Consider the following 19639-nt stretch of genomic DNA (forward strand, 5'->3'; position numbering starts at 1 on the left):
ATAGGCCTTTTTTGTTGTTTTTTTGAAATAAGTTTTCTTGGAAAATTTATAAGCAGAATAGTTAATGAAGAGCACTTTCATAATCATATCTAATAGTAAAAGATAAGTCAGTATATTTGAAGTCATTAAGAATTTAAATTTTCAAATAGTCTTTTAAAATTTACTGAGGAAAGCTAACAAAGCCTATTCAATTTTGGTTCTAATTGTAGTTTATTGAGCTATTACTTGAAAAACAGTCCAAATTAGTTTAAACAAATAACATCTCTGAATTTATAGTATTTTGAGCCTAATATTTTTTTTAATTGATTGCCAGGGATATATTAAAATGCCTTCCTCCATTTATGTTTTTCTACAGGAGATTGCTCTGACAGTAAATTTAAGTGATTTTCACGACTTACTACTGTCTAAAATTTCCCTTGACTTCACATTTTGTTCTGAATGTCTTGGTTTCTTTCCTCCACCTACACGATGTTGGAGGCAAGTGAAGCAACAGTCAACAAAGTAATGCAGTGAATTTGAGAACCCTGGGGTTTTTCAAAACAATATAAAGCTTTATTATAAGATTGCTTTTTATTGATTCCAGAAAAAGGGCTCTTGGCAAGTGTTCATTTAATGTGTGAATAACCTAATTGATTTAGCTAGAATGAATAGGAAGCTTTGCTATTTGTCCGTGTAGATCCTTGGCTCGGTAAACACAGTGATGGTGATAGAATAAATAACTCTGATCAAAGGTAAGAAAGAAAAAAATCAAGTTTAATAGATCCAGATACTAGTAATTTTATATCTGTGTCATGCTCTTCAAAGAGAAAGAGTAGTTGTTAACTAGAATCTTGTTTGGATTGCTATTATGAAAAATGTTAACTTATATAAAATCCAATACTTTGACAAGTGTTAATATGTGGAAGTATTAACAGAGATCGTTGCTGAGAGCTGTAAGGTATGTGAAATTCAAAGATGTGTAGAAATTTAAGCATATTATATCACATACTCTAAGGAGCTCTGGTGGCATAGTGGATAAGGCACTCGATTGCTAACCAGAAAGTCAGTGGTTCAAACCCACCAGCTGCTGCACAGAAGGAAGATGGGGCGATCTACTTCTGGAACTGGACTCACTTCCGTGGATTAACTTCAGAAACCCAGTGGTCAGTCTCTGTGAGTCGGAAATGACTCCACAGCAGTGAGGGTTTTTTTTTTTTTTTTTTTTTAAATATTATATACTCTACAATAAAACTCCAGTAAAGACAGGAGGCATAATTAAAGATAACAGTTTGTTGTAGTTAGTTGCCATGGAGTCAGTTCCAATTCATGACGACCCTTATCAGTTCCAATTCATGACAGCTCCATGTGTGCAGAGTAGAACTACTCCATAGGATTTTCAAGGCTCTGACCTTTCAGAAAGAGATGGCCAGGCACCTCTGAATGGGTTCAAGCCTCCAGCCTTTCACCTAGTAGTTGAGAGCCTAACTGTTTGCAACGCTCAAACACTGTAAAGGTAACAGTAGAAGAAAAATAATAATTATTTTAAAAAGAGTCACTGCAGATGTCACATTAGCTCAAGTTGGTCTTATAACTCTGGTCAGAAATGTGAAATTTTAAGCCAGACAAACTAGAACAGTAGAGACAGAACATTCCCTGAGACCTTTTTAGAGAAATAGCAGAGTGGCACACAAAATAAAGGATATCACCCAAAATATTGTGCCCTACTTAAAAAACATCAATATGAGACCAAAAGGTCAACAGTTACTTAGTAGCAAAGATGAAAAAGTTAAAAAAAAAACAAACAATACTGCCATTGAGTCAATTCTGAATTAAACGACCCCTTCTTGGGTTTCCCAGGAGGTATCTCTGCTGAAGTAGATTGCCCAGTCCAGAGTACTGGAAAGGGAACAAAGTGAACACAGTTAAGCAGAACATTGACACACTGTGATAAATGTAATTAATGTCACTGAATAATTTGTGTGGAAATTGACAAATGGGAACCTAACTTGCTGTGTAAACTTTCATAAAAACTCAATAAATCGTTATTTTTAAAAAAAGAAATTAATATCTTAAGAAATTTTGAGGTCCTAGATGATGCAAGGAATTTTACATAGTGAGGGTAAGGAGAGAAGGAAAGAAAGTTTGGCAAATTAAAATGTACCAAAAGCCCATTGCCATGAGTCAATTCTGACTCATGGCGACCCCATGTGTTAACAGAACATAACTGCTCTGTAGGGTTTTCTTGGCTGTAATTTTTTTTTTTTTTTTTTTTGCTTATTTGTTTGTTTATCATTTTTTTTATTGTGATTTGGGACCACATTTACAAAGCGGGTTCATTTCTGTCTGTCAAATGCTTTGCAATTTAAATATTATATACTCTACAATAAAACTCTAGTAAAGACAGGAGGCGTAATTAAAGATAACTGTTTGTTGTAGTTAGTTGCCATGGAGTCAGTTCCAATTCATGAGGACCCTTATCAGTTCTTTGCAAATGCTGCCCTTCTGATTTCTCACTAGTTTATTGAACTAAGGGGTTCATCTCCCTAAGGTAGGTAGGTGCATCTCCCTGGGGTAGGCGTTTTGCTTGTAGGCCTTTCTTCGGTTTGAGTGAGAGCTAATCCATGGAAGTGAGTCCAGTTCCAGGCCCGAAGGATAACCTAGGGCCATAGTCTCGGGATTTCCACCAGTCTATCCAACCAGTGATTCTGGCCATTTTTGTGTTTCTGAATTTTGTTCCACGTTTTTCCTCCATCTATCCAGGGTCTCCAATTTTGATCCCTTTCTCAGTAGTTGGCATTCATAGCTGGGCACTCTAGTTAGAGTTGTGAAGGCTGAGGTCCCTGTCGTCCATTATATCCTTGGACTAATTGTGTCCATATAACTTTGCCCTCTTCTTTGTTCCAGATGAGGAGAGACCAGTAGTTGCATTTTAAATGGCCACTCGAAAGCTTTTAAGACTCCCGTTGCTACTCATCAAAGTAGAACCTAGAACAAGATTTTTATGTACTATATTTTACCAGTTGAGCTTGATGGTCCCCTGAGACCATGGTCCTGAGCCCACAGGCCAGGTAACTCTCTCCCTCAAGGTGCTTGGTTGTCACTGAAAAGCTACTCCAACCTTGTCCCCTGTTACTTCTGTAATGTATATGGATATTTTTGTAGCACAAATATACAAGTAAGAATATCTTCAGCCATATCTATCCATGGTCATGGGTATATTCCTGTTCACCTACCCACACCTGATCTTACCTGTCTGCATTTACCCGTGGACTAGTGTTTGCTGCCACTGGTAATGCAGTATTATGCATGTAATAGTATTTGCCTCTATTGTCTATATCTTTTGTGCACGTTTCTGTGTACTCTTTTTCCCTGTTGTCATTGTGCTGGTCACACACTTTTGTTATATTTGCCTGTAATCTTTATGGAAGCTGTCACTAGGCCTTTCTTCTTCAGTGCTGCTAGGTAAGTTTGAGATGCTAACCTTTAGGTTAGTAGTCAAGCACAAACTGTGCCACCTAGAGACCTAGAAAATGTGTATGTTGTTGTTATGTGCCATTGAGTCGGACCCGACTCATAGCGACCCCTCCTTGGGTTTCCAAGGCATTATCACTGTGGAAATAGATTGCCCAACCTTCCAAGGAGTGGCTGAGAAAGTGTGTATAGTACTTTCTAAATCATCATTTGCAAATCTAATCACTTAGTTTAAAAGTATATGAATGTATCATGTATAACTTTATAAGACTGTTTCATGATTTGAAATAGAAAATCTTTTAAAATTTTTTAGAGGAGGAATTTTTCTTAATTTTATTAGCTCCTTTATGTAGGAACATTTCTTACTCGTCTTTCTACTTTTAACTCCTAGCACAGTACCTCACCCATAGTAGACACTCCATAAATGTTTATATAACTATGTTGAATTTTAGAAATTTTGGAGTAAGGCTGGGTTATTTTTCTGGGCTTTACAACAACACTCTCTGCCCCACCCCTACCTTTGTATCTTAGCTTTGATACAAATAGGTTCTCAGTTTTTAGTGTGGAAAAAACTGGTTAAATCGTTTACCAAATTACTGAGCTGAAATTACCTAAAAGGAAACTCAATTTAACAGATAAAGGTCCTTCTTTTCAGATCTGTAGAATCTAGACTCTAGATCTTGAATTACATAAATTGAGGGAGTCTGTTTTTATCTGACATAATTGATGAGAAAAAATACAGGTAAGTTTAGATGGAGAGCCAGTTTGAAAAAAGGATCTATTAGTGTCTAGTGGTCAGACCTAACACATGTAGTTAGAGGGAAGCAAAATTCTGACTTTTAAATGTTAACTGAAGCAACAACCTAAATTTTCTAGGTAGTTCCAATTTATAATATTGGTTATCCTTTGGCAACAAGGAAAAGAACTGTAGTTAGCAAACCGTGCAGTTGTCACAGTCAGGGTCTCATTGGAAATCAAGAGTTGGGAATAACACTTAAGAAAGCATTAAATAAATACATTTGTAACAAGATAAGTAAAAGTTCTAGAAGACATGCACTACCAATTCAAGTCATATTTATCAATGTTAAAAACCTGACTCACCTGCTACCATTCTTTAGTAAATATTGCTGGGATGTCATGATCTACTAAAACAGAGTGGTCCGACAAATTTTACACAGAATCATGCTGCTTTGAAGTTTCCAAATCAACTTGGCTTTTGGAATTTAATATTTTATTGTTACCGTTACTAAATAAGTTTCAGCAAAAGTATTAGCTAACAATCTGGGCTTTTGCAAATGAACATGCTTTAAGGGAATGTTTTTTCTAGTCCTGATAGTCTATCCATTGTTGAGATAGTAAAGTGTATTGTTAGTGTTTTTGTCAAAATGATGAAAGGGAATCAGTAATTGTTACCATACTTTTTGTTTACACTGAACTAAACCATGTTTTTTTTTTTCAAAGTGAGAATTTTATATTTTGATGTGCAGATATTTAAAATCATGATCAATGAGTGATTTCTTTAGTTTTATGCCACTTCACCCTTTCCCAGCTCCCACCTCTGTAAGTAAACTCATACTTAAATTTGTCTTACTCTCAATACCTAAAAAATACGAACACCATATCCAACATGATTAACTTTGGCTAAGCTAGTTTTAAATAATTTAATAAGTAGTCTCCAGTTTATATACAGTTTCTTACTCTTTTAATAGGATTCCGGGGTGGAAATGGTTAAGTACTTGACTACTTACCATAAGATTGGTGGGGCAGACCCACTTAGAGACACCTTGGAAGACAGACCCAAGATCTCGGAAAAAGATCACATCCTTGACAACCCTATGGAGCAGTTCTACTCTGTACACATAGGGTCGCCATGAGTTGGAATAGACTTGACAGCAGTTAACAACCAGGGCTATGAACCGATTGTTCCTGCTTAAGTCATGGCTGATGCAGTGAAATCAGTAGACCCTAGTGTATAAGCTGTGAATGTACCAGAACCATAATTGAAATGGAAAAATAAGTCAAATCCCTGAGATGAGAGACTTAGAAGAGGCATAGTGTGAGCCCTTTTAGGGGCCTGATGTGGGAGATTGGATTATTGCCAGGACTGGAAAGAGCACCACACATTCAAAGCAATGCAGTTGACCACCATCTTTGAGCCAGGCACTGTTGTTTGCTACACTGCCATTTAAGAGATTGGTTGCTATGCTGTGCACTCACTGCCCTTCTTTTCTAGGAGGGAGATTAAATTTCTAACAGGATGTCGACCTATACTTTTACCCATTCTGGTTATCATTCTGGTTCACCTACATTTCACAAATTTGTGTCCATTTGCAGTTTCACTTCATTGGCCATGACTGAACTGGGAAGAACCAGTTTAAAGTTCTGCTAATAACTACAAAAAAAAAATTCTTTTAGCATATCTGCCCTCTAGAAACAGCTATGCCACCCATCTATATCACTTGAGGGGAGAGCCATATTAGTGGTCTGTTCTTGATCTGTTCACCCTCAGAAAAGGAAAAGGTGCAACTCATCCCTGTCTAGTGATCACTGTCCTTAGGGTAAGAGCCTTCTTCTGGGAGTATTGAATAACATACACAAAATGCTGAAGAAGCCTACAGCAGCCTCCAGTCTTCATCAATATAGATTTTCATAAACAGTAAAAAAAAAATTACTCGACATGTGAAGATAATCAGTAACTAGAAACAGAGGCAAGACCGCATATATCATTCTCTGATTTACATTATTCGTTTTGTCTCAGTGCACATAGCATGCCTTTCCCTCTTGATCTTCAGCTTGACTTTTCATATATCAGTTTAATCTGTTCTGGAAGGATAACACTTTCTCTGAGGTGACTTCCCAAGAACTCGCACAGTGAGTTCTGTGTTTGCTACCTAGCCTAAATATTGAGTTAGAGTGTCCCAGATATACCACCTTAGTTATCTAGTGCTACTGTAACAGAAATATCACAAGCTGATGGCTTTAACAAATTTATTCCCTCATGCTTTAAACCAAAAAACCAAACTCACTGCCATTGAGTCAAATCCAACTCATAGTGACCCCTCCTTGGGTTTCCAAGGCGGTATCTCTACAGAAGTAGATTGTCCAGTCGTCATTCTGGGAAGTGGCTGGTGGGTTTGAACTGCCAGCCTTCTGTTGTTGTTGTTATGTGCCGTCGAGTCAAACCCGACTCATAGCGACCCCTCCTTGGGTTTCCGAGGCAGTATCACTACGGAAGTAGGATTGCCCAGTCTTCCTTCCGAGGAGTGGCTGGTGGGTTTGAACCGCCAGCCGTCTGGTTAGCAGGCAAGTGTCTTAGCCACTATGCTACCAGCCAGCCTTCTAGTTAGCAGTCAAATGCCTTAGGCACTACGCCACCAGAGAAGGCTAGAAGTCTGAATTCAAGGTGCTCAGCACTAGGAGAAAGTTCTCTCTCTCTCTCTTTCTCTCTTTCTAGTGGCTCTGGGGGAGGGTCCTTGTCTCCTTTCAAAATCTGTGGGCCTGGCAAGACTCCGTTTATCTTGGCATCAGTCTTTCCCTGGGTCAAGGAGGTTCTCAGTGCAGGGACCCCAGGTTCAACAGACACGCTCTACTCCTAGCTCTTCTTTCTTGGTGGTAGTCAGGTCCCTCAGTCCCTGCTCACTAGTTTAATCTCTTTTATATCTAAGAGGTCTACTTAAAATACAACTTAATCCTGTAGATTGTACCTTGCCTCATTAACATAACTGCCTCTAATCCTGCCTCATTAACATCATGGAAGTTAGGATTTATACAACATAGGATAATTACATAAGATCACAAAATGGAATATTATTACATAATATACTGAAAAAGTCAGGATGATTTGAAGCACTTATGATGAAGATTGAAGACTACAGTCTGCACTATAGATTGCACCTCAACATAAAGAAAAGAAAAATCCTTACAACTGGACTAATAAGTAGAATCACAATAAATGGAGAGAAGATTGAATTTGTCAAAGACTTCATATTATTTGGTTCTACAATCAACACCAATGGAAGCAGCAGTCAAGATATCAGATGGCGTATTCCATTGGGCAAATCTGCAAAATACCTCTTTCAGAAGCTGAAGAGCAAATATATCTCCTTGAAGACTAAGGTGCGCCTGACACAAGCTGTGGTATTTTCAATCACCTCATAAGCATGTGAAAGCTGGATAATGAATAAGGAAGACTGAAGAAGAGTAGATACTTTTGAGTTATGGTGTCAGCAAAGAATGCTGAAAGTACCATGGACTGTTAAAAGAACTAACAAATCTGTCCTGGAAGAAGTACAGCCGGAATGTTCTTTGGAGGCAAGAATGGCCTGACTTCATCTCACCTACTTTGGTCATGTTGTCAGAAGGGACCATTCCCTGGAGAAGGAGCATGCTTGGTAAAATCAAGGGTCAATTGAAAAAGAGGAAGGCCCTCAACAAGATGGATTGACACAGTGGCTGCAACGATGGGCTCAAGTATAGGAAGGATTGTGGAGCTGCCACGGGACCAGGCAGTGTTTTGTTTTGCTGTGCGTGGGTTCAGTATGAGTTGGAGATGACTCGACAGCAGCTAACAACAACAACAAAAAATACTGAAAATCATGGTTTGGTCACTATTACTACCCTCTGCCATTGAATTGACTGTGACTCATAACGACCCTGTAGGACAGTAAGACTGCCTCACAGGATTTCTAAGGCTATAAACCCTTATGGAAACAAACTGCCCCTTCTTTCTTCCATAGAGTGGCTGGTAGGTCCAAACTGCCAACCTTTGGTTAGCAGCTAAATGCTTTGAATGCTTTGACCACTGCAACACCAGAGCTCCTTTGGCCTAGCTAAGTTGCCACATAATTGAGGGAGACACAATTCAATCCATACTATCCCCATAATCCATTATTTTTATTCCAGGCATTGTTGCCATACTTATGTTCTAGCCCTAGTTTTATCATTTCCTTTTCTTCTTCTTTTCCTAATAGTATTGTATGGTAGAAAGAATGTGTTTTGGAGTGGGACAGGCTTGAATTCAGATCTCAACTTTGCCCCTTGTTTCAAAATGACCTTGAGCAAGTTATTTAGCCTAATTTCCTCATCTGTCATAGGACAGTTGTAAAAATCACTTGAGTTCAACATATATAAAGTTCATAGTACCTGATATATACTATATACTCAGTACATGTTTGCTTTCTAACTCTTTCTGAAATCTTGCTTAAAGACTTTTGATTAACTTCAGAATAAAGTTCTATCTCTCTGCTACCACCACCAGTTGATATCAACTGGATTCTGACTCAGGGTAACCCTGTGTGTGTCAGAGTAGAACTGTGAGCCAGAGGATTTTCAAAGGCTTCCCCAGAAGTAAATCATCAGGGCTTTCTTGCAGTGCACCTCTAGGCAGTCCCAAACTCCAACCTGTGGGTCACTTCCTGCGTGCTGAGTACATTAACTATTTGTACCACTCAGAGACTCCCCCTGACTCTTAAGACCTGCTGTATTAAGTGCTACTTTACCTTTCCATTTGCATCTCATTCAGTTATTAAATATTTATTTAGTCCTTGGTGGTAGTCACTGACAAAGTCCTGGTCCTTTATTTCCACAAACTTAACTGTTTATATTGTTCTCCTACCCAAAGCCTTTATTCCAGGAACCTACTGACTTCCTTTTCCTGAGTACACAGTATTGTTCCCCACCCTTCCTTCCTTCTTCTTCTTTTTTTTTTTTTTTTAATCTTTCCGATCTTCCAGTGCCTAACTGCCTCCCACCCCCTTTCTAGGAAGCTTTCCCTGGATCCTCTTCCACCTAAGTGGTACCACTTTCCTTTAAAGTGTTATACTCTTTATATATAGTCTTTTACGATAATATGGTATCTGTCCTATGTTGATTTGGGTTTGGGTGATTTATACCTTTGTTCATAATCACACTGTAAATATGTAAATATGTAATGATGTAGAGAATCATACCTGTTGTATTAGTTTGAATACTCCCATAGCTTCTGGCATTGTAGTGAATGCTCAATAGTTAACAACAGAGTTAGTTAAGTTAATTATTATTGATTCTAAGTATGCAAATTTAGAAATGGGAAGGATAGAGCCTTGAAAACTACTCAAACCATTTTACTTAAATTGCAAGGGAATCCCACAGCTGTTGTCGTTAGTAGAAGAAATCATTTAATAGGAGGTAGTAATTGAAAAAAGGTCCTTGGGTGGCTCAGTTTGTACTCAACTACTAACCTAAAGGTTGGTAGTTCAAGCCTGTGAATGGTGCCATGGAAGAAAGATCTGGAAGTCTGCTTCTATAAAGATTATATCCAGGGGAACACTGTGGAAAAGTTCTTTCTGTAACATGGGAGTAAACTCAAAGGCAACGGGTTTTACTAGTGTAGAAGATTGGAAGAAAGTGATCCTTTGTGACTCGCTCCTTTCACTTTGCATAGTATTTTCAGGGTTCATCCATGCTGTAGCATTTGTCCTTACTTCATTTCTTTTTACTGCCAAACAATATTCCATTGAGTTGGATATAGCATATTTTTGTTTATCCATTCATCAGCTGATGGATATTTGAATTGTGTCTACTCTTGGGCTATTAAGAATAATGTTACAGTGAACATTTGTGTACAGGTTTTTGTATAGACATGTTTTCATTTCTGTTAGGTATATACCTTATTGTCAAAAAGAATCATTTCAAGATCTATCCTGAAGTACAGTGCTGTCAATGATAGGATAATGCCCATATGACTGTTAGAAAGACCGATTAATTCAACTGTTATTCAAATTTACACACCAACTAGTAAAGCCAAAGGTGAAGAAATTGAAGATGTTCACCAACTTCTGCAGTCTGAAACATACCCCAAGAGAGATGAAAACAAGTTTGTACAAAAACCTATACACAAATGTTCATAGTGACATGATGTAATTGTGATCTCTTCCTGAAAAGAGAACCCTATAGGACATTTTTACTTTGTCACATTGTGTCACTGTGATTCAAAATCGACTTGAAGGCACTTACTAACAATAACATGGTAACTCTGTTTAATGTTTTGAGGAGCTAGCAGACTGTTTTCCAAAGCCGTGGCACCATTTTCCTTACCACCACAGGATATGAGGGTTCCAATCTCTTTATATCCTTACCGACACTGTTTGACTTTTTGATTATAGCCATTTTTTTGTTTGGAGTGAGTGTAAAGTGGTATCTCACTGTAGTGTTGATTTCCCTAATAGCTAATGGTTTCTCTCTCAGTTTGTGTATGGTGGTGGCTTAAGTGTTGCTGTGAGGCTGGAGGCTATGCCACTGGTATTTTGAATACCAGCAGGGTTACCCCATGGTGGACAGGTTTCAGCAGACCTTCTGGACTAAGACTGGGAAGAAGGATGGTGCCATCTACTTGTGAAAAAACTGGCCATGGAAAACCTTATGAAAAGCAGTAAACACTGTCTGGTATTTTACTGGAAAACTTTAAGAATAACCCTGAAACATTGTCTAGATATAGTGCTGGAAGATGAATCTCTCGGGTTGGAAATCATTCAAAATGCGACTGCCGAAGAGCTGCTACCCCAAAATAGAGTTGACTGTAATGACATGGATGGAATAAAGCTTTCAAGACCTTCGTTTGCTAATGGGGCACAACTCAAAATGAGAAGAAGCAGCTACAAACATCCATTAATAATCGGAATGTGGAATGTACAAAGTATGAGTACAGGAGAGTTGGAAGTAGTCAGAAATGATATGGAACATATAAAGATCGATGTCCTAGGCATTAGTGAGCTGCAATGGACTGGTATTGCCATTTTGAACCAGACAATCTTATGGTATACCATTCTAGGAATGAAAAGGAATGGAGTTGCATTAATCACGAAAAAGAACATTTCAAGATCTATCCTGAAGTACAGTGCTGTCAGTGATAGGCTAATGTCCATATGCCTATTAGGAAGACCAGTTAATTTGACTGTTACTCAGATTTATGCACCAACCACTAATGCCACAGATGAAGGAACACTCATTAACAACCTGCAGATGACACACCTTGCTTGCTGACAGTGAAGATGACTTGAAGCACTTACTGATGATGAAAATCCAAGACTACAGTTTTCAGTGTGAATTACATATCAAAATAAAGAAAATGAAAATTCTAACTGCTGTACCAATAAGCAACATCAGGGTGAACAGAAAAGACTGAAGCTGTCAGGGATTTCATTTTACTTGAATCCACAGTCAACACCCATGGTAGCACAGCAGTCAAGAAGTCAGATGTCATACTGCACTGGAAAAATCTTCTGCAAAGGACCTCTTTAAAGTGTTAAGAAACAAAGATGTCACTTTGAAGACTGAAGTGTGCCCTACCCAAGCCATGGTATTTTCAGTCACCTCATATGCATGTGAAAATTGGACAGTGAATAAGGAAAAACAAAGAAGAGTTGATGCCTTTGAATGTGGTGCTGGCAAAGAATGCTGAAAACACCATAGACTGCTAGAAGAACAAGCAAATCTGTCCTGGAAGAAGTAAAGCTGAAATACTTCTTAGAAGTGGGAATGGCCAGTCTTTGTCTCACCTAGTTCAGTCATGTTTTCAGAAGAGAACATTCCCTGGAGAAGGCTATCATACCTGGTAAAGTAGGGTCAGTAAAGACATTCAACAAGATAGATTGACACAGTGGCTGCAATGATGGGCTCAAGCATAGCAGGAATTGTGAAGATGGCATCGGATTGGGTAGTGTTTTGTTCTGTTGCACATAGGGTCGCTATGAGTTGGAGTTGACTCAATGGCACCTAACAACAACAACGACAGTGCATAATGAAAGGAGCTCTGGTGGGATCATGGGTAAGGCATTTAGCAGCTAACCAGAAGATCAGTGGTTCAAATCCACCAGCTGTTCCATGGGAGGAAGATGAGGCAATCTACTTCTGTAAAGATTCACAGCCTTGGAAACCCAAAAGGGGTTGGTATGAGTCAGAATTGATTCGATGAGAGTGGGTTTGGCTTTTTTAATGGCTAATGGGGAGCCATGGTGATTCAGTGGTCAGGTGCTCAGCTGCTAACCACAAAAGGTCAGTGGTGTCAAACCCACTAGCAGCTCCATAGGAGAAAAGACCTGGTGATGTGCTTCCGTAAAGATTATAGTCTAAGAAACCCTATGGGGTGGTTCTACTCTGTCCTGTAGTATAAGTGTAAGTAGGGATTGGAGTTCGAGACTGTCCAGAAGACCTTGGAAGAAACACCTAGTGATCTACTTCCAAAAATCAGCCATTAAAAACCCTATGGAGTGAGTTGCAATTGACAGCAACTGGTTCTGGCAGTGGCTAATGATATTAAGCATTTTTTCATGTGTTTATTGCCATTTGTATATCTTTTTGGAGAAATATCTGTTCAGATCCTTTACCCATTTTCAATTGGATTATTTGTCTTTTTATTTCTGAGCTGTGAGAGTGAGAGTTCTTTATTTAAAATGTTCTAGATACAAGTCTTTTATGAGATAAATGATTTGTGAATATTTTTGTTCCATTCTGTGGCATGACTTTTTAGGTCTAGATTTCTTTTGTTTAAGGAGACTTCCAGGTGAGCAAAGTTTACAAAGTGGGAGTGTGAACAGTCAATTCAGGGAGGCATGCTCCATCTAGTGAGCGAAAAGAAACAAATCTCCATGATTTTCTTATCAGACTTTTATTTATAGGTCTAAAGATTTCTCTTTATGGTGTAAAATAATAATAATATACGAGAGAGAATAGAACTAAAGGTGAATGCTTGGCCATCTCATGTGGTAGCATCCACACACTGTGAGCTATTAGTTACTTACTGGCTGACTCTTCTTCAGTGCTTGTGATACCACCTCCAAAATTATGATAATGAAACACTCTTAAAGTAGGAGTCAGAAGACCTGTTAGCTAGCTGCTCTTAGCCCTATGATCTTCATCAAATAAATTACCCTCTCTGGATATAGATTTTTTTGTTTCATCTATAAAATAAGGCAATTGAAGATTGAGCAAGTTGAACAGGTGGTTCTGTAAGATGCTTTCTACCTCTAAAATCTGATTATATGACACAGTAACACCAATAATTTTTTTTTTCTTTCTGCTCCTAATAAGGGAGAATTGATGTCTTGTTGAAAAACCTTAGTCCCAGTGTACCATTTCCTCATAAGGATTGAAGTTAGATGGATCTGGCAAGTAAAATACCGGGTACCTGTAGATACTAAGTAAAAACTTACCATGGATAGTCAGTGCTCTCTATGTCCCCATACGAGTTAGAGGAACATGACCTAAGCGCCACCAATGAGGTGGAACTCAAGGAAGAAATAATTGACACACCTGCTGTGGGTGTGGCTAGAGGTAAAGGGACTATGAGGAATGAATCCTTGATTACATCCTTGGAAGTATTCAGAGGTCATTTGAGAAGAAACAAGCTCTCAGAGGGCAGTTGTGAAAAAGGTGAAAACAAACCAAGACTATAAAACCAAGGAAAAAAGAAATTTAAGAAAAAAAGCATCTTAAGAGGCCTAGAAATTGTAAGGTAAGTGCACTTTATTTTGTTTATTTATTTTCTGGAATGATTTTAAAACAATTTTAAACTTAAAAATATTTAAAAGTTTATTATGGGTACCTGAGCTCAACTGATACAATTACCAGGGTTCACCCACTATAGGGGAAGATAAAGAAGTTGTAGTCACCTGTAAGCAAAGTCAGATATGGAAAGGACACTGAGATTCAGGACCATTTGTGACTTTGATGCCCATCAGCCAGGAAAGCTCCTTAAAGTTTTGTGTGTATGTGTAGATTTGTTTTGGTTTTGATTGGCCCACATGATCTTACTAAATCAGACATCATTGGAAATAAAGCACATTGTGAGAAGCAAAAAGAAATAAAATTGTTACTATTTTTAAAAATAGAATTCAGATTGGAAAAGTTTAGAATGTAATTCTAATCCTTCTCTCCCTTATGAGTCTTTGTATTTTTTACAAAAATAGCTCATCATAACCATTTAGAAAACATGAAGTTTCTTTCAAAAGAGCTCTAAGAATAAGATATTAAAGAAAAATATACTCCCTCAGGAGAGTGTTTGCTATAAATACAGAGCTTGAAATACATAAGGAATTTTTATATTCTAATGCTCTATTTTTAATCATTAAGGGTAATTAATGATAATATCATATGAGTTATTGATATATAAATTGCTCTTGGGGTTGAGCAAGAGGCAACTCCTAAAATTAAGAGTCAGTACGTTGGACCAGAGAATGGCAGGTCTTTCTCAGGTTTTGTTATGGAATCAAGTTTAAGGCATAGTCAGTCACAACCACATTCTGTTTGGTATGAGTGTTAGACCGGTCATGTCCGGCTTCTTGAGCTGTTTCATCAGCCTGGAATCACATGACAAGGCAGGATCACTAAGTAGCAAAATCTTAGAATATGCCCAGATCATCTTTATAGGTATATTTCCTGGGCTGGATATGTACCTCCAATGGACAAAAGCAGGTAACTGAATAGATTTATTTCACAGCAACCTAAGGAGGCCTGCTGCCAGCAGAATGAGCAAAAACAAATGTTATGTAGATTTACTGAAGAACACCTTCAGGGGACATGATAGTTAAGGAATGCTGGGAAGCAATAGAAGTAGACTTGCAGCTAGCTATAAGAGAGAGAGAACTTTTGTTTTTTGAGGCATTAGATGACAAGGTTACCTTAGCAGTGATGTTCTCTTAAAAACCATAGCCCTGTTGTGAACTAGATGGGTTGTCCTGTGGGTGCACTGGCAGAAAGCTTTGTGTAAAGACTGTAGTTGTTAGTTGCCGTAATCAGTTCAGACTCACAGCGACCCCACGTACACAGAATAGAACTGCTTCATGTGGTTTTCAAGACTGTGACCTTGCAGAAGCAAATTGCTAGCCCCGTTTTCCAGGATACCTCTGGATGGGTTCCAGCCACCAGCCTTATGACTTTTTGATGGTAGAGTGCCTAACCTTTTGTCTACCCAGAAACTCCGCATAAAGACCAGGGCCACCAAAAATATTTCTATGTGATACATATTTTTTAAAGATACACATATTTTTAGGTGGAACTTAGAGTGATTGTATTTCCATTCAGGTTTGATTAGCAAATTGTATCATTCAACCATAATGTAATAGAATTAGGTCTCAAATTAGATAGCCATTTACATAAGTGGCTGTGACCCGTAGGTATCAGTGCCAATTTTAGGGCTCTGGTTTTTACTTTTAATTATTTTTTAACATTGAGCAAACACTTAAGGCTGCTAAAGTAATTGGATAAGAAACTATCAGTACCTAGTGGCACAACGATAAAGTGCTTTGCTACTAACCAAATAGTCTGTGGTTAGAATCCACCAGAGGCTCAGTGGGGAAAAAAGACTTGGCAATCTGCTCACATACAGATTACAATCTCGGAACCCTGTGGGCCTGTTCTACTCTGTCATATAGAGTCATTCATGAGTTGGAAGGGACTGGACGGCACACAACAACAACAGACTTAAGTTGAACAGCAGTTTAATGAGTGGGTGGGGGGTAATGGATTATTTGCATATGCTACTTATAACACAACAGGTATCAGCCAGCATTTACTCTTGACTTAATTTTAGCATGCTTTATTAGTAAACTCTTTAAATACAAAGAAAGTTATCTTGGCTGTGTACAGAAATAGATGAGTACTAGTTCTTGCACAACCCTTCACCAGAAAAACACACATTTTCTTTTCCTAAGAAAAGATATAGGAGCCCTGATGGTGTAGAGCCTAAGGCATTTGACTGCTAACGAGAAGGCTGGCAGTTCAAACCCACCAGCCACTCCTTGGAAGGAAAATGGGGCAATCTACTTCCGTAGTGGTACTGCCTCGGAAAGCCAAGGAGGGGTTGCTGAGTCAGCTCTGACTTGATGGCAGTGAGTTTGGGTAGCAGGCGGTAACTCCTCAAATGGAGCTTATTAAGTCTAAGAGCAGCAAAAGTCAGTGAATAGAGTGCCTTCAATAGCTATTTGATGAAACACATCCAGTCTTCTGGGTTCCTCCATGTTTCTGTTGTTTCTGCATGTTTATGCACACAAGTCTAATCATGTAAAGTGATAAAGCTAGAAATAAACAATCATGATCAATTGAAAATATGGTTGGATTATTCACCTATTTTATGCCCAGGGTTTTATACTATTTTATAATCAGACCAAAAGATTATGATTCATTTAATAGTGCTATAAGGGCACTCTTTCTTCACATATGAATTGTGCTAATTCTTTATTTTCTTAAATGAAGCTCAGTCTGTTAAAATAGGCTGTTCTACTATCATGAGAAGTGGTTCCATATCTTAGCTGTACTTCTAACATTTATAGAGCATTTATATAGTTAATTCAGGTAGGCATTTAAGAAAGAGACTACTCTCTTTTGAAATGTTCTATTCTGTAACATGAAATTAAGCCTGTGTTAAAAATTGTTCTGTACTTCCTCTTACTTCCGTTTCTTCCCTTTTGGGCCACAGACTTCCTTAGGGAGGAGGTGAGGGAGAAGTGAGTTGTGAATTCAGCCAATAGAATCTAGAATTATGTTGTGTTTACCTATTTTGTGTAACACAGGCCCACCCACACACATTAGGAGGTGCTTAAGTGAAAAAACACTGGAGCAGACAGCTATTCAGTGTGTGATTCCAAGTGAAACTGGGAGATACTTTAATACTACTGGATTTTATCCTCTGGTGAGAAGGTTGTTTGTCTAGTTTGTGGTGACAGTGATGGAATAAAGAGGAAGGTGTTCTGTGGCTTAATTTTAGGTGTCACGTTGTTGGTGCTTCAGATTACAGGTAAGATTGCAAAGGGAATGATTCAAAGCATAATTAATTAGATCGTTTATATTTAAAATTTCCACATTTTTTTTTCCATATTCAGCTTTAAAAGTATGTTGTGTACGAATTAAATTTCCGTCTGGCTTAGGGAAAGTTGAATAAATCTGAAGCTCCAGGCTGTTTTTTTTGTTTTTGTTTTTGTTTTTAGGGAAGATTAACACTATTGAGCTTCCATTAATCTTAAAATATAAGAAAAATACCTAATTACAGATGCTTGTTGATTATTGATCAACAGAAAACTGAAAGCTCTTCATTTTTCGTATTTTTCCTATCTAGCTATTATACTTAGGTTTTTTTTTTTTTCCCCAAAACATGTTTTAGAACTTAATGTTATCCATTGTTTTATTTTGAACTATTAAAAAATTTATTTGGCGCCAGAATAATGGTGCTGTCATTATACTTTGGTTCACTGCTGACAGCTTAATCAGAATCTTAACTCTTCAGCCATAAATTTTCTTCCAGTGTCCACTCAAGATTAACAGATGTGCCTTTGATATAGCTATAATTTACTATTTAAACATTTTCACAAACTAAGGAGACATTATAAAGACTTTCTTAAAAATATACTGAGTCACGCTTTGTAAAGAATTTAATTAGTTTCTACCTAAATATTTGATTTATTTTTCCTCTGATATGGTGGAAAGAAATTTGATAATTTCAGATCTGATGATTGATAAAGGAGAGAAGATTTTGGTGAAAAATGAACCATCATTAGTTTCCAAGCAGTGTGCATTTATGAAGTGTTTTTATTTTCACCGAAAAAGAAAAGATATAACTGAGTTTGTTTGTTTTTCTTTCTGTCGGAAACCCATGAAAAGCTTAGTCTGCTTCATGGAATACTGACATACTACTCAGTAATGTGTAACCCTTTTTTAATCGTATTTTCTAATCTATTTGTGAGGTGATGTATTCATTCTCTTGTATATGAATAAAATGGAAGTTAAGGCAATGACAAGTTGCAAATTAGGAAAATGAGCATAGTAATTAACCTAATTGGGATATTTGTAGTATGATAATGCACCTATATTCAGTGTGGAGAAAGATAGGCAATTTGTAGAAATATCCCAGTTACGTATGTTTTGTCCTTTTCCTAGCAAAAAGGGTTAAATAGGAATATCATACTGAGTGATTTAAAATATTCACTCTGCTAAAAAATAGATGTTCTTAAGCCTCCCACACACAGTGTCTCTAGATTTCTGCTATAAAATTTTATGGGGAAAACATTATGATTTGATCAAAGAAAGAGTAGCTGTTACTTTTGAGAACTTTTCATTAACCAGATAGAAAATAAAAACCCTCATAAGATCAAACTTGTTTATTAGTGAGAGTAGTAATAATTCTCATCTTTTAATAATATCTTTATTGGTAGCTGACTTTATTGTTAGAAACAGTATTAGAGACTCACTTGTAATTTGAATTTTCAGCTACATTTTTGTTTTTGCATTCCTTTTGAATGGTGCTTATAATGGAAATTTGAAGCTAAAAGATGTGACATTAACCTATGTTAAAGAACAGGGAATACATACACTAAATCTGCATTTGATTTAGATGTACTGTTTTTCACCCTGTTGAAAATCAAACATTTTTATAGGATTCAACTTTGAAATTACTTGCAATGGTTTTGAGGCCTTTGATTCTATTTCAGGGTCTTGTTCTATGTTAAGTGCAGTAGAAAACTAGACCTTTCTACATAGTAGCAAAGTTATGTACAAAGAACAGATTGCAAACATTTGTTTGAAGATTGATATTGTTAGGCCATCAGTTGATTCCAGCTCACAGCTATCACACGTAACAGAGTAGAATTGCCCCATAGGATTTTCTAGGTTGTACTCTTTACGGAACCAGATTGCCAGGTCTCTCTCCCACAGAGCCGCCAGTTGGATTCAAACCACCAACCTTTTGATTAGCAGCCCAGAGGTTAAGCATTTGTGCTACCATGGCTCCTTTGCTTAAAGATACTGAGAAATAAAGAGACATCTCTGAGAAAATAATTCAATTTTAAGTAATAGAACAACATCACTGTAAAGCAAGCAAGCATTTATTAAGACCTACTTTGTACACCTGACTCAATATTAAGTATTTGACAAATAATACTTGATTTTTTTGTGTTAGATTCTTGGGAATTGCTGATTTAATTCTCAGTGTGAATAATCTTAACAGACTCAAAAAGTCTATGACTTGTAGTAATTTGTAATTTTGCTAAGGCACAAATTTTGAGTCTTGTGCTCTAAGGTTGGTTTGTAAAAGAAAGAAAGAATGCATTTAGTTACTGAGGAAACCAGGCAGATGGCTTAGCATCCAGATCTCATCGCAGCTTTGTTATTATTCAGAATTCACGACAAATCCTATGAGATGTGAGAAGTAGTATCACCATTTTAT

The sequence above is a fragment of the Orycteropus afer genome, unplaced genomic scaffold, assembly GCF_000298275.1.
Source record: "Orycteropus afer afer isolate SDZICR_OR568_19922 unplaced genomic scaffold, OryAfe1.0 scaffold00559, whole genome shotgun sequence".
Classification (NCBI taxonomy): Eukaryota; Metazoa; Chordata; class Mammalia; order Tubulidentata; family Orycteropodidae; genus Orycteropus; species Orycteropus afer.